Source organism: Sapajus apella, unplaced genomic scaffold (genome assembly GCF_009761245.1).
Source record: "Sapajus apella isolate SASKATOON/1434 unplaced genomic scaffold, GSC_monkey_1.0 scaffold10, whole genome shotgun sequence".
NCBI classification, from domain to species: domain Eukaryota; kingdom Metazoa; phylum Chordata; class Mammalia; order Primates; family Cebidae; genus Sapajus; species Sapajus apella.
This window is the reverse complement of record NW_022436950.1, coordinates 27,215,429-27,229,375: the sequence shown is the minus strand read 5'-3', so window position 1 is coordinate 27,229,375 and position 13,947 is coordinate 27,215,429. Positions and strand designations below refer to the sequence as shown.

At 34.4% G+C, this 13,947-nt stretch overlaps 1 protein-coding gene across 4 annotated transcripts in view; it reads right to left on the bottom strand.

Moving 5' to 3' along the window:
* ERBB4 (erb-b2 receptor tyrosine kinase 4) overlaps positions 1–13,947 on the bottom strand; it is a 1,187,662-nt gene that overhangs the window by 902,796 nt on the left and 270,919 nt on the right. The window lies entirely within an intron of this gene.

The window sequence follows — 13,947 nt, the reverse complement described above, 5'->3', positions numbered from 1 at the left end:
ACAACAACAACTCTGCTTTATAAAATACCCACCTTAAAGGAGATACGAGAAAATAAATTTTTTACTTGTTTTTAAATGAAACTGTCTGGCAAATAGAATGTGGGGATATAGTATGCCAAAAAGAACTAGAAAATTCAAAGTCCAGAAAGATATTTGTAGAGGAGGAAAAAGAAACAAAAGAGTAGCGAGCTAGAGAAAATAAAAGATAGGCTTAATTTGGTCCTGCTATTTGAAATTAGGTTTTATACCTGATAGAATTTACATCACTGGAGTTACGAAAAATATTATAACCAAAGTTTGAAACAAAGTTTTCTACAAATTCATGGAGGACAAGCATTTGGTCTATAGCATTAGCTTACTTCAGCATTTTCAAAATGCCATGAGCAGTTTGTAAGTAATGGTGATGGGGGTTAAGAAAGTAGCTCCTCTAACTGTTTCTATAATGGTTTTAAGTGGTTATGTGAAGCAAAGAGTGACTGAAAATGGGAAATTATTATTCTAGAAGTAATGAAAATTTTGCATAAAGACCTAGATATAGATATGAGTAGAGTACATATTATAGGCATAAGTAATACAAATGACAGTGAACTCAATCCGGACCCAGAATTAGAAAACCTGGGTTCTATAATAATCTGGACTTTGCTCTGAGAAAGTCCATCTCCACTTTGAATCAACCTCTTCCCTGCAAAATGAGAAACCCTACCTTAATGTTCTCTAAAAAATCTTTCTGCATGTAAAGTTTAATGTTTCTGTGGCATCAAAATATCTGGAACACTTTTAATTCATGACAAAGATGCTGTTTGATGTTATACAAAAGTTACGCTAAGGATATATTTGATGATATACAGGAACACATGGAAAAAAGTAGAAAATCAGATAGAGAAGAAATGAGGAATGTTCAGTGGTTTATAATTCAGGTGACAATGAACAATTTAGGAAGATCATTCTTAGGTAGGACTGAGTAAAGGAAGTTTGAACAGAAAGATAAAAATAAAAAAGTTAACTGTGTCATTTCTGCATCCCTAAAAAAAAAATCAATCTACAAAAATATGAGATTCAGAGAATAAGTAGATAAGGTCCCTGACAAAAACAAATCCCAAAATAGAACCCAAATTAACATCTTTTTCATAGAAATTAAAGTACTATTCAATAATTTTGGTCAAAGACAATCAAAGGAAAAGAATAAATAAGAGATAAAGGCCAAGAAAAATCCACATATGATGACAATTCATGAGGAATGAAAAGCTATTCAGCACTCAGATGTTTTAATGATCTAGAAAAGTTAAGATGAGTAATAATATAAAGAACATCTTTGTAAGATCTTTGTTTTTTAACGTTATTTTGCAAAAGAAAAAATTATCAAAAAATAATTGTTACCTGAATTATATATGTGGCATTTTCGTTTCATTTAGTTTTATAGAAAAAATGGTAAAAGCAAAAATTGATCTGTTTTTATGGGTTTTGATGCTTATAAAATGTGATGAAACCTCTTTATTAAAAAATAATTAATTTACAAAAGTAGGCACAAATGTAAAAATTTATTTTTGCTGTGAAAGTAAATCACAACAGATTCCTTTCTATAAATCCAACAAATACCAGCAATATCACATAGTGAATTAAAAATATGGTATTTTCAATTGCTGATTAACTGATATAACCTTATTCTATTTTTTCCCATGTTTTGGCTGTGTACTGTGATCACCTCTTTACATGACAAAGATTTTGCAAAATCATTTTCTATAGAGAAAATAGGAAAATCATTTAAATCATGAAAATAGATCGCTTTTATGCTTCTTTCAACTTCACAACCTATTATTGATTATTCTGTGTAAATTCTTAGAACACCTGCCAAACTTAGAAAAACATTCATCTGGTTTACTCTATATGAGCTGTATGATTCAGAATAATTGTCTGGCTCCACACATTGCAAACCTTGTTTCTCCTCCATTATTCACATATATCTACGGCCAGGCATCATTGTGCATATGAGTGACACTCTCCTGTCTTTGGTCCAGCTTTTTTTTTTAATATTATAAAGAGAAGTACTATAAAAGAAAAATCAGAACGAAGAGAGAGCAACTAACTATGGTTAAAATATATTTATATCATAATTTTTAAAAACTTTACAATTATGTGAACCCATTGTTATGCCCCCTTCCAAGGCTTTGAGTAAAGGTGGCTTGCAAAGTTTAGTCTGACAGTGGATATGGCTCTATACAAAAATGGCTTTATTTAAGGAGCAAGGAACAAATCAATTTTACAGCCATATAAGGGTATCTGTGAAATGCAATGGGTTTGGCCAGTTGGACCCGTAAGGCTCAGATATTTTAGCCTTCTATTTTCTTTCTGTAACTCTATGGAATACATATAACAAAAACTATAATTCTTAATCATTACTTATATGTAAATATATGTCTGGATCTATATATTCTTATCAAACAGGAAACAAATTAATACCCAGGAATCTCCTGATACATTCATGTTCATTTGTAGTTATTTGTTTTGGTTTGAAGAGTTATTTGTATTCCAAATAAGGCTCAAATTCATTTTGGAATAAGTGTATTTGCAAATGTGATTAAGGTAAAGATCAAGATAAGACCATAGTGAATTAGGGGGTCCTAAATCTTTTGAAACGTCTTGCAAGAAAGAAAAAAGGAGAAGACAAGGAGAAAGCTGCATGAAGATGGAGGCAGAGGTCTCAATGATGTGTCTACAGGCCAAGGAATGGCAAGGACTGCCAGCCACCACCAGAAGCTAGGAGATAAACATGTGACAGGTTCTACTTGAGAGTTTCCAAAGGAACCACCCCTGTTGACAACTCAGTTTGGGACTTCTGGCTTCCAGAACTGTAAGAGAACAAATTTCTGTTGTGTTTAGCCACCCACTTTGTGATAATTTATTACAACAGCCCCAGGAAATTATTGCACTTTCTATATAGAAACATTACCAAATTGGTTAGTATGACAGTGGATTTGTAAACTGTATGTTTATATGCATGCCTAAAAAGTCATGAAAATAAAGGGATTCCTCTTGAAATGTAGCAAAAATATTTTCACAGAGGACTTCTATGCACCACATTCTATCTCTGCAGCCCCTCTACAGCAAATAGTGTGTTAAATAGCCACACATCTGACACATTAACATGTTAATATTAACATATTTTTCTCTAATTTTCAAAATTTCTATAGGTCCCATAATAAATAAGTTCCAAAAACTATGTTAATGACCATCCTGGGGAGAAAAACTAGTAAAAGTAATACTTGACCACCGGAATCAACTAGCCATTGTTCCTTTTTTTTTCATAATTACATTCTCTCATGTTCTCTGTTTTCACTTTGGATTTCAAGATTCTAATAATAATAATATTAAACATTCATTAATAATCACTTCTCAGATGCCATTGTAATTGTTAGACCCTTCATAATATCTATGGTTTGTCTGTCTTACTAAATGGTAAGTTCCTAGAGTGCTGTACTCATGTCGTGTACAACTTTTTCTTTGCTCAAAATGCCTGGAATAGTGCTGAAAATCTCTTAGACATATGTTATATGCTTATTACCTTGGGTGAATTTGTGACATCAACTACAATGTGGATGGGTCCACAGAAAGGGGCTACATTTCAAAATTTATTCAACTGGAATGGGCTCCAAAACAATCCGTTTGAGAATATTTGCATTCCTGTTGGCAAAAAATTAAACCCAAATGTGGTGTGTTTAGACAGTGCTCTATAGCTATGCTCCTGACTTTCCTTTCACCAAGGAAAAGCTCTGGTTGGTCATATTTAACTGTGCTGGTGGAAGGCCAAGGAAAAGCTCTTCATTAACATATACTCAGTAATTACCAAAGGCACATAGACACATCTCATTTCTACCCTGCCATTATGCTCACTGGCCTGGAAAATGGGATTGGGCCAAGTGGAACTGTCCCAAGCACTTGCACTGTATATTCCTGGAAGAAGAATCACACAGTGTGCTCTACAGACAAGAAATCTCTCTGTGTACCTTAGAAAACTTCCTGTGGACAGTTCTTACAGAGGTCCTGCTCAAAATTATCAAGATAGGTTTAACACTAGGCATTGTCACTCTGCTTTAAACTGTCATGATTACGTTAAGAAAGTTATTTGAATTAGAATGATTTTAAATTATTAAATCCATAAATATTATAAAATGGGAATTAATTTTCTCTCATCTTATACTTTATGTCTGAATCTGAGATAAGAAAAAAAAAATCCTGAATATTTCATGTGGAAAAGGTTCACATTTAAATCTTTAGTCTATTAAATGAAAAGGTAATAGAAAAGTATCCTGAGTAAATTACTGTGTGAATGGACATCAAAATGCTGCCTACAGGCTCACTGTAAACTCATCTGAAATAAGTAAAGTCTTGATAGCTACTGGTGTAGTGTTCCCTTCATCATATTACCACATACAAATGGAAGTGGAATTAGAGTATTGTTGCCTGCCTCCTATTGTCTCTATTCTTCCCCTGCAAAATACCCCATGTGGGGAGGGTCTCACTCAGGTCCATTCTAACATGCTGCAGGAGAGGCACAAGGGTAGATATGTGCTATCACTTGTTCCTTCTATCAACGGATATTCAGTTCTCAGGACACTGGGCTTAACAAAGCAAAGACAAATAGGACCAGGCCCCTGCCCTTGAGAAGCTCACAATCTATAGGATAAAAATGAAAATATATAATATTTATTTTCTATGGGTATCAATGCCATGGTACATGCATACACATGACAACCTAGGATCCTGATAGAGATAAACAAACAAAATGAGGCAATCATTTTATGTTGTCTGAAAGATCATAAAAGCTTTCATCAAGGAGGTGAATTATTGTGCATGTATCGATACCTGAGTTGATGATGAGACATCAATTATCAGATTTTTATAGACAATAATAGTAAAAGAAAGAATCAATTTCCTAGGAAACATATTTATATGTCCTATCCTAAGAACTGCCAGATAGAGTAAGAGAGAAGTGGAGCATATCCCACTGGCTTTGGAGTCTCTAATGTTTCTTTAAAATATAATAATACCTTACAGTTTTCTCTCCACTGCTCAAAGATGACACTATCCTCTCAGTCCCATTCAGCATAAAAATTATAATATACAGATCCCAAAACTTACTAATGTAACTTAAAAGACAAGACATGGAGATTGAAGCTGAATTTGCAAAACATACTCCATGATGCAATAAAACCCTTCTCTGCTTAGACTGTAAGCCAATAGACTGTATCTAATCCATCAATTATTTTGTCTTTGTGAATTAGCTTAAAAGTGAGTGGTAAATGATCAAACACATTTTAAATATAAAGCCAGCAGAGAGTCACATGGGGTCATGGGATCCTTTTACGAATCAAAGTTTTCACTTCTCCATGTCCTATGTGTTAAAGTAACCACTGAAGCAGTATATAGTATATAGGACACAGAGAGCCACCTTGCTAATCGGTCCCCACAGACCTGATGGTGCACTCTGCTGCAAAAGCAATTTTCATTTTGAACTTCAATACCCTTTAAGAGAACCCTTCAAAAATAATCATATCATGATTTGAGTGACTACAGCCTCCGTCTCAATTGCATGCCCCCCTCTCCTATTCTGTCTCTCCTTCCCCCTTCCTTTGCCCTTAACTTTATGCCTAGAGATGAAATTCCTTTCATTTTCTTTTCCTGAAAGCTAACACTAGGAGGAGGGATATTGTTATGCTAGACATTAAAGATTTTTTTTTCTCAAGTATCTTTTCTTTCAAAATAAGATATAACTATCCCAAAAGAAGGACTTTTAATCAGAGATTTCTATCCTGAGGCAGAAGAGCTTTACTTTTTGAATAGAAAATCATTCTATGAGTAAAGTCTGCATCAAAAATCAAACAAGGACTGTTGTTACAAAAGAGAACCCTGCCAGCAGTTTCAGGGTAACTTGACGTTTCTTTCTTGGGTCTTTCTTAGTGGGTTCTACAGAAGCTTTCGATTTTTTTAAAGCAGGATCTCAAGGCAGTTACCTCCTGAAACTACTAATCTTTCACTACTGCTGCTAAGGAGAATGCTTTCAAATGAAACTGCACAGCCTCCTCTCTAGGAGATCATCCTACAGATGAATGAAGTGCTGGTAAAGAAAAAGCCTCATATTTCACCTGAAGAGTAGAATTGGTGACAGGATTATTATTATTATTAGTGGAATATTCTCAAACTATTTCTTCAGGCTGACAAAAGATTTCAAAATAAAGAAAATATTACTAACTAAGTTTGAAATTAGAATGACAGCTAAATTAAACCTGATTATAAATTAGGCTTTTAGATTAAAGAAAAAGGTTAAAAAAAATCACAAAAAATAAATGAGAAGTTATATTCAGTTTTGTCCACATAGTATCAGATATAACCCACATAATACTCTTAATTTTGATTTATTTCCATCAGACTTAACAAAGAGAACCTATACTAATCCATAGTCATGTAGCTAGTGTATACCTGAAGTTTGGGACTTTGAAGTCTAGATTGAGCAGATAAACAAATGCCTAAATATGTAGTGTAAGTGATTAAATGCTACTCAGAGCTATTCTAAATTACAGCTGTGCACACACAGAGTACAAAAATGCCAAAATATTACACACCACCAAATTCAGTGGCTCTTGCTCAATAAACCTTAATCAAATGGGAAAAGCTAAATTAAAGAGCTGCTTTGTAAACTTGCATTTCAATAAACCATAATCTTTGTAAAATCAGAACATGGGAAAAGAGAATTGTCAATAGAAAGAAAATAATTCTCCATGAAAATTACCATTTATCATTTTTCAAGTACAAATTTAAAGAATATTACCACATACTAATGCATAGTAATAGAGGAAAGCTCATAGATAAAAAGATTCCAGAATCTATATACAAGTTAAAAACATGAACAAAACACTCCTGTAACCTATATTTGAACAGGTCCATGTTGCCAGTTTACCTTAGCTTATTTTAATGTATACTTTTCAGGTGACTGCTTTCATAGGGAAACTCAGCATTGAAATAAGGTATTTTCATTGGTTTACATTAATAAAATTCAACACCCTCCTACTCCCTAAAAATCATAGTTCTCACTTCTTTATGATGGCCAGACTTCAAAATTTCTATACTGGCCCTATTAGACCTGGCACCAGAGAAAATTATATAGTCCAACAGCAATCTATTTATCATATTAGGTAATTATCAGTAGATCAGGGATATTTTGGGGACGACCATGTCACAAGACAAGGCAATCTTAATTATAATATCTAAATATCAACAGAGTGCTATGCCCAATACAGAACAAATCTTTTTAGCAGAGAAGGCTTAAACATCACCACTATATCAAATGCCTGATGCAATTTCTAGTTTGCTTTCTCTAGCAGAGGGCAGGAACCACAAATGTTATCTCACATAAGCTGAGGGGTTTGGGAGGGGGAGCAGAAAAGTTTTCCTGAGGTTAGCATGTGGCCAAGATATTTTACTGCAGTTCTCTGGATGACAGTCTGAAATTGTCAAGAATAGAAATTGTTTTGATTATACTTTCAATTTAGATACTCAGATTTAATGAGATAGAAATGACAGATTTTAAGAAGAGTGAGATAAAAAATTTAATAGCGGCCAGGCGCGGTGGCTCAAGCCTGTAATCCCAGCACTTTGGGAGGCCGAGGCGGGTGGATCACGAGGTCAAGAGATCGAGACCATCCTGGTCAACATGGTGAAACCCTGTCTCTACTAAAAATACAAAAAAATTAGCTGGGCATGGTGGTGCGTGCCTGTAATCCCAGCTACTCAGGAGGCTGAGGCAGGAGAGTTGCCTGGACCCAGGAGGCGGAGGTTGCGGTGAGCCAAGATCGCGCCATTGCACTCCAGCCTGGGTAACATGAGTGAAACTCCGTCAAAAAAAAAAAAAAAAAAAAATTTAATAGCACAAAAATCAAGATCTTAATGGGAACAAAATCATGTAAAGTTTCTTGCAGCTTTGGCAGGGCGCGGTGGCTCACGCCTATAATCCCAGCACTTTGGGAGGCTGAGGTGGGTGGATCACGAGGTCAAGAGATTGAGACCATCCTGGTCAACATGGTGAAACCCCGTCTCTACTAAAAATGCAAAAACTAGCTGGGCATGGTGGCACATGCCTGTAGTCCTAACTACTTGGGAGGCTGAGGCAGGAGAATTGCTTGAACCCAGGAGGCGGAGGTTGCAGTGAGCCGAGATTGCGCCATTGCACTCCAGCCTGGGTAATGAGAGCAAAACTCTGTCTCAAAAAAAAAAAAAAAAAAAGTTTCTTGAAGCTCTTTGAAACATTACTTTTTGTATATCTGTGCCTATCACGGTTCAATATAAATATACAAATATCTATGTATTAGCATTTCTATCAAAATATGCAGGGACAGAGCTAATGAAAGAATTGTGTCTTTGAAAGGATAAAGTACAAACATTTTCTAAGTTAATTCACATATGCATTTCATTCTCTATTTCAAGGGTCAAGAAACTTCTGCAAGGTTTTGAATAGCAAGTAGTTTGAGCTTACCAGGCCATATAGTATCTGTCATAAATGCTCAAATCTACATGCAGGAAAGCAGTCATAGATAATAAACAAATGATTGTGGCTGTGTTCCAATAAAACGTTATTTATAAAAACAGGTGGTGAGCCAGATTTAATCCTTGGGTAATAGTTTGCCAAGTCCTGCTCTCTTCTCATGAACTAGAAGGGATGCTGAGTTGAAATTTTTTTCTATATAGCATTATAAATTATGTGCATTGTCACAATTTGTTCCTTTTTTATTGAACTGTCATGCCAGAAGGAAACACTAGTAGTACTCAAAATAATTGTAGGGAGTCTAACTTCTATCTTTTCAAAAATCCATTAGCGTTTTCACCCTTTTACAGTAATATAACAACTTAAAATATAGACAAAAAGAAAAAATAGTTTTAAAATCATTTAAGTTAAATAATGCACATAACAAGCAATGGGAAATCAACACAAATGAGTAATCAAGAGAGTAGAAATGCCCAGAAACAATGGAGACCTATCACCATACAGCTACATACATTTCTATAGTTCAAAAAGGTTACTTGCCCTTTTAATGTTGCTGTGATTCAGTTGTGCAGACAGGAATTACACTGACTACTCATCCACCTTAATGCATTTACTCATATCCTCAGGAAGCTAGATGCCAGTGAGAAATCAGAAAGACAGTAGAGTAGATCAATGAACATGCTTTGTGCTGAGGAGACTCAATTCACACTCTGATGGCATAAAAAATTCAGAAGGCAGTTCTATCCATGTGTGTTGACACTTATTCATGTGTGGGGAAAGCCAGCTGATTTGCATGATTCACATCTATCAAAAGCATGTGGATATGCTATCAACTGATATAAAGGAGTCTTGTAATACTTACAGTCTAGATATCTGCCCTTAGATATTATTTGTGCAATTATATGTACTCAATTTAAAATTAAATGTAATCAGGTTAAATACTTAGAGATAGCTATGGCCATAGAAATAAACATGGGATGAAGAATTATAAGTTTTTGTGTCTCGAGTGTTGATATAATGAGATGCAAAGACCTAGAGTCAAGAATGGTAATATTCAAGTCTAGTTTCTTTCTACTTTATGAATAGACATGGAAGTGTGAGGAAGAAATATCACAACTTTTACATGCTAAGCCCAATTGTGTGTTCACTGATTCATACTCTACTCTTTGCCTTGTTTTGTGCTTCTGTGGTATGTACACTCCTTTATTCTCTGCCCATAATTAGACTCCATAACACCAAGTGCCTCTAAGTATCATATCAAAAAAAAAATTCAATATTTCTGCCAGCTTCCTCTGCAGTTGTTTTTTCCTTGATGTGTGTATCTTTAGTGACTATAGCATAGAAACTAAGAAAACTATTCTGTGTCAGAAATTCCATAAAGTGACTAAGGAGTTGTATCATTTGCTCCTCTGAAGCTGCATTTATCAGATTTACCTGTGATGGTAAAAGAAACAGAATTTTTATAATTTGTGTCAGAACTTTCTTCAATAATATGCAATAAAACTTTAAAGATAATGCTGCCACTTCTGATGATCAAAATGCAGATGTGGTGAAAAAGTATTGAAAAACAAAATAAAGATTATGACATTAGAGGAAAAATGTTAGTATATGGTAAGAAACTTAAAATGGACAGATTTTAAGAAACTTAAAATGACAGATTTTCATTCTTTACTCCTCAGTGAACATATCTTCTTTACATCACATTCCCTCACTGATTCCTCCTCCCACCATTTACTTTCTATGGCAGATTCAACATGATTGGAAATTCTTTGATACTTCTCCCATTGAAAAATATTAAAGGAGTCAATATTTGAATCTGGGCTGCATCTTGACCAAAAGTGAGTTGCCAGAAAGGACACTACGCCAGTTCTTCTAGCCTAACCTTTAAGAGACCTGGAACTTTCTGGTTTTTGGCCTTAAAATATTTACTCTTGGAGCACTAAACCATCATGTAAGAAGTCTGATTTCCCTGAAGCTCTCATGTAAGAAAGCTCATGCTCGCTATTTGGAAAGGTTTGTTCAAGGAGATAGAAAGGGAGGGAAATTGAGAGAGAGAGAATGATTGAGAGAGAACTATTGAGAGAGGAGGAGAGAAACAGAAAGACCTGACTACTTTTCAGCTTTCCAGCCCTGGGCTATTCAATCATTTCAGTGGAAACCCTAGACATCATGGAACAGAGGCATGCTATCCACACTGTGACCTGCCCAATATCTGTCCCAAAAAAATGAGATAAAATTCTGTTGTTATAAATTGTTTTAAGCCAATGAGTTTTGCAGTGCTCTGGTATGCAGTAATTGATACCCACAATTCTCACCATATTCTAGTACCCTATTTATTTTCTTGAGCAGTTATCTTAATACATAATTAACATTTAAAAACTTGTGAATTTATCTACTTAAGCCTTTTGATTACAGAATGAAAAATCTATGATGACAGAGGCAATACCTGACTCAGACTTTCAGCATTGTTATAATGCCTGGCAGAACAAGTAAATATTTGTTAAGGGAAGGAAGAGGGAAAGGTGATCTGATTGCTAGCAATACTAGCTCTTTTTCATTACTTCAATATCTTACAATGCTTATACAAAAGTGACACTTAGGTTGGTAGAAAATGGGTTAGGAAAGTATTTTTTCATATTTGGTCTTATCTAAACCATGTGTATAGTACTTTTATCTACAACTTTCAGAATGTCTTTCTGAAAAATGATGCCAAAAATTATCAGAAAGGCAAATTTCATTTTATGTTAATAAATTTCAAGACTTATCAGTAATTTAAATATTTTTTTCTCTGTTAAAATTACTCTTTCAAAATCACAAAGCAAAATACTAGTCTCTGTGATTGGAAAACATTACTATGGGCTATGTATACTTTCTAAAATGATTTTTGTTTACAATTGTCAATGCATCTTTCCTGTTCTGAAAAGCAAGTGGAAATCAAGAGGTCACTTCCCAGTAGGCTGCTGATAAAAGCCTGCTATTTATCTCACAAATATGAACTCCACATTTAGAACTGGAATTCCTCCAGATAGATTTGATAATAATACCCCAGGAAGTTTGAGGAGACTCTTGCCAGGTTGATATATACCTACATTCTGCTTTAGAGGGAGCAGGAGCCAAGTTAAGAAATGCAAAGGCAAGCTGCTCTAGAAGTTTAGCAAAGATAAATTTTAGTATTTTTCATATTTTAAAATGAGGTTATCTAGCCAACTTAAGAGTTCAGTTCTTTTATAAGGATTAAGATTAACTAGTCGCCAATTAAATTTTTTTTAAAGATCTGTGCCTGAGGCAGAAGCTTTAGAATGTGAAAACAGAACCTCTCCCGGTTTTCACAGCATTGAACCTCAGTATTTGCCAATATGCCCTTGATTTAACACTACCTATCTATAAGGCAAATCTAAATTATATTAATCAATAATGTCAAAATGAACAAACAAAAATTCAGGAATGACTTGATGTCTAAAAAAGTACTATTTATAAAATTGGTTTGGCATGCAGAAGATATTTCCATGATTGGCTACAAAGAAATTTTGTTACCCGTATCTTTCATCACCATGATTCCTACATCCCGTTTTTCAAAAAGCTGAACATAGGTAACTGTTCTTGCTACATGTGACATACTTATGTGCCTTTAAACATTTGACCATGGTATTCCTTTATTTGAAAATGCTGTATATGTCAAACGCTATTCATCATGTGATGCCCATCTTATATCTATTTGTCTTTTCCCATGAATCCTTGTCTCACTAACTCCGTGAGAAGCATTCCATTCCTCCTCAGAACTCCAGCAACACTTACTTATCTGTTATAAGCATACTTAACAAGACCTGCTTTTATTATAATAGGTTGAAGCACACCTTGTTTTGCAATTATATTATGAACTCCTTGAGCAAGGGATTTGTATGTTTTTTTCACATTTGTGTTCTATACAATACATATTAATGCTACATGATATGCAATAAGGGGTGTTCAGTAAAGACTTGGTGTCTGATAGATAAATTTGGCAAAATTTCTCTGCATGCACTAGGCAGTGGACAACCTATCTTTTTTCAGACAGTGAATGAATTTACTACTATAGCCTTTAAAATAAATTAGAATACCAGGTCAGTCTAAATTATCCAAAAAGAACCTAAAACAATGGAATACAGGTCAGATATATTCCGATGAGACTAAGAATATATTAGAGAGGCTCCCAAAATAGGAAATAGAAGTAATCGAGATGGCCTATATTAATGAAGTATATAATAGAATATACTAAAGTTTTTTTAAACAAAAAGTGATATAATAACATCTCTACTCCTTCTGAAAAAAGTTTTGAAAGGCAAGTGAGAAAAGGCTTCCAAGAAAAAATTCTCAAAACAAGATTATGTTTGAGAAAACTGATGAGAGATAAATATTGTCACTGTGTATCACGAGTTAATAATCACTAATAAATGGGTCAAAATTCTTTTGGGTTATAAAGCTATATTTGTGGATATACTAGACAGTAATAAAATAGGAAAAACAGATACTAACTAATAAAATAGGTTAAAAGAATGTTATTTTTCCAATGTTTCTTTATGAATATGTGTGTGTGTGTGTACATTTATTTGTGAAAAAGTGGATCTGACCCCTAAGGGACCCCCGGGTGACTCCTCCCCAAAAAAAAACCCATTCACACCAGTGTATTTAAAATAGCCCGCATTTTGGAGATGCTGGCTGTCCTTTCAGTGTTTCACAGGAAGACAAATGGGCTTTCCCTCTTCAGATGCCTGAAGGGAGTGCTTTGAGGCAGGTGATGGGCTGGGAGTGTGGGCGGCCTCCCTCCAGCCCCAGGGCCCTCTGTGGACCTGGGCTCCCTGGTGGGCACTGGAACTCCCTGGATATTCCCTCCGGCACCAGCACCACTGCAACCTATAGACCCGAATGCTGTTGTATTTTGCCTTGGTGTGTGTGCTTTTCCTTGTGTAAAATTGCTGTTCTTTTGACAATTTAAGTGACTTGTTTACTGTAAGTTCGAAAATAAAAATTAAGAAAAAAATTCCAATGACAAAAAAAAATATAGCATCAGACTATAATATAGCATCAGACTATAATGTAAGCAAGAGAAAAGAATGCTATGGATTAAGCTATTAGGAATACATAGTCTGACTCATGTATCAGTTTGAATCATACCGGTAATGCAAGTTTCAAGACTTGATTAAATAATCTATAAAATTATGAGATCAAATATGCTTTTTGGGGTAGAAAGATACTTTTTTTTAAATTACATATTAATATTTTCTATTTCTTTATATGAAACTAGGATAAAACTCAATTGAATTAGATTCATTATTTATTTCAAATATATTAAATATTTGAACATAGTATGTTTTACTTTAAAAATCAGCAGTTAAATATAATTGAATTTTTTCTATTATTATATAAATATACCTACT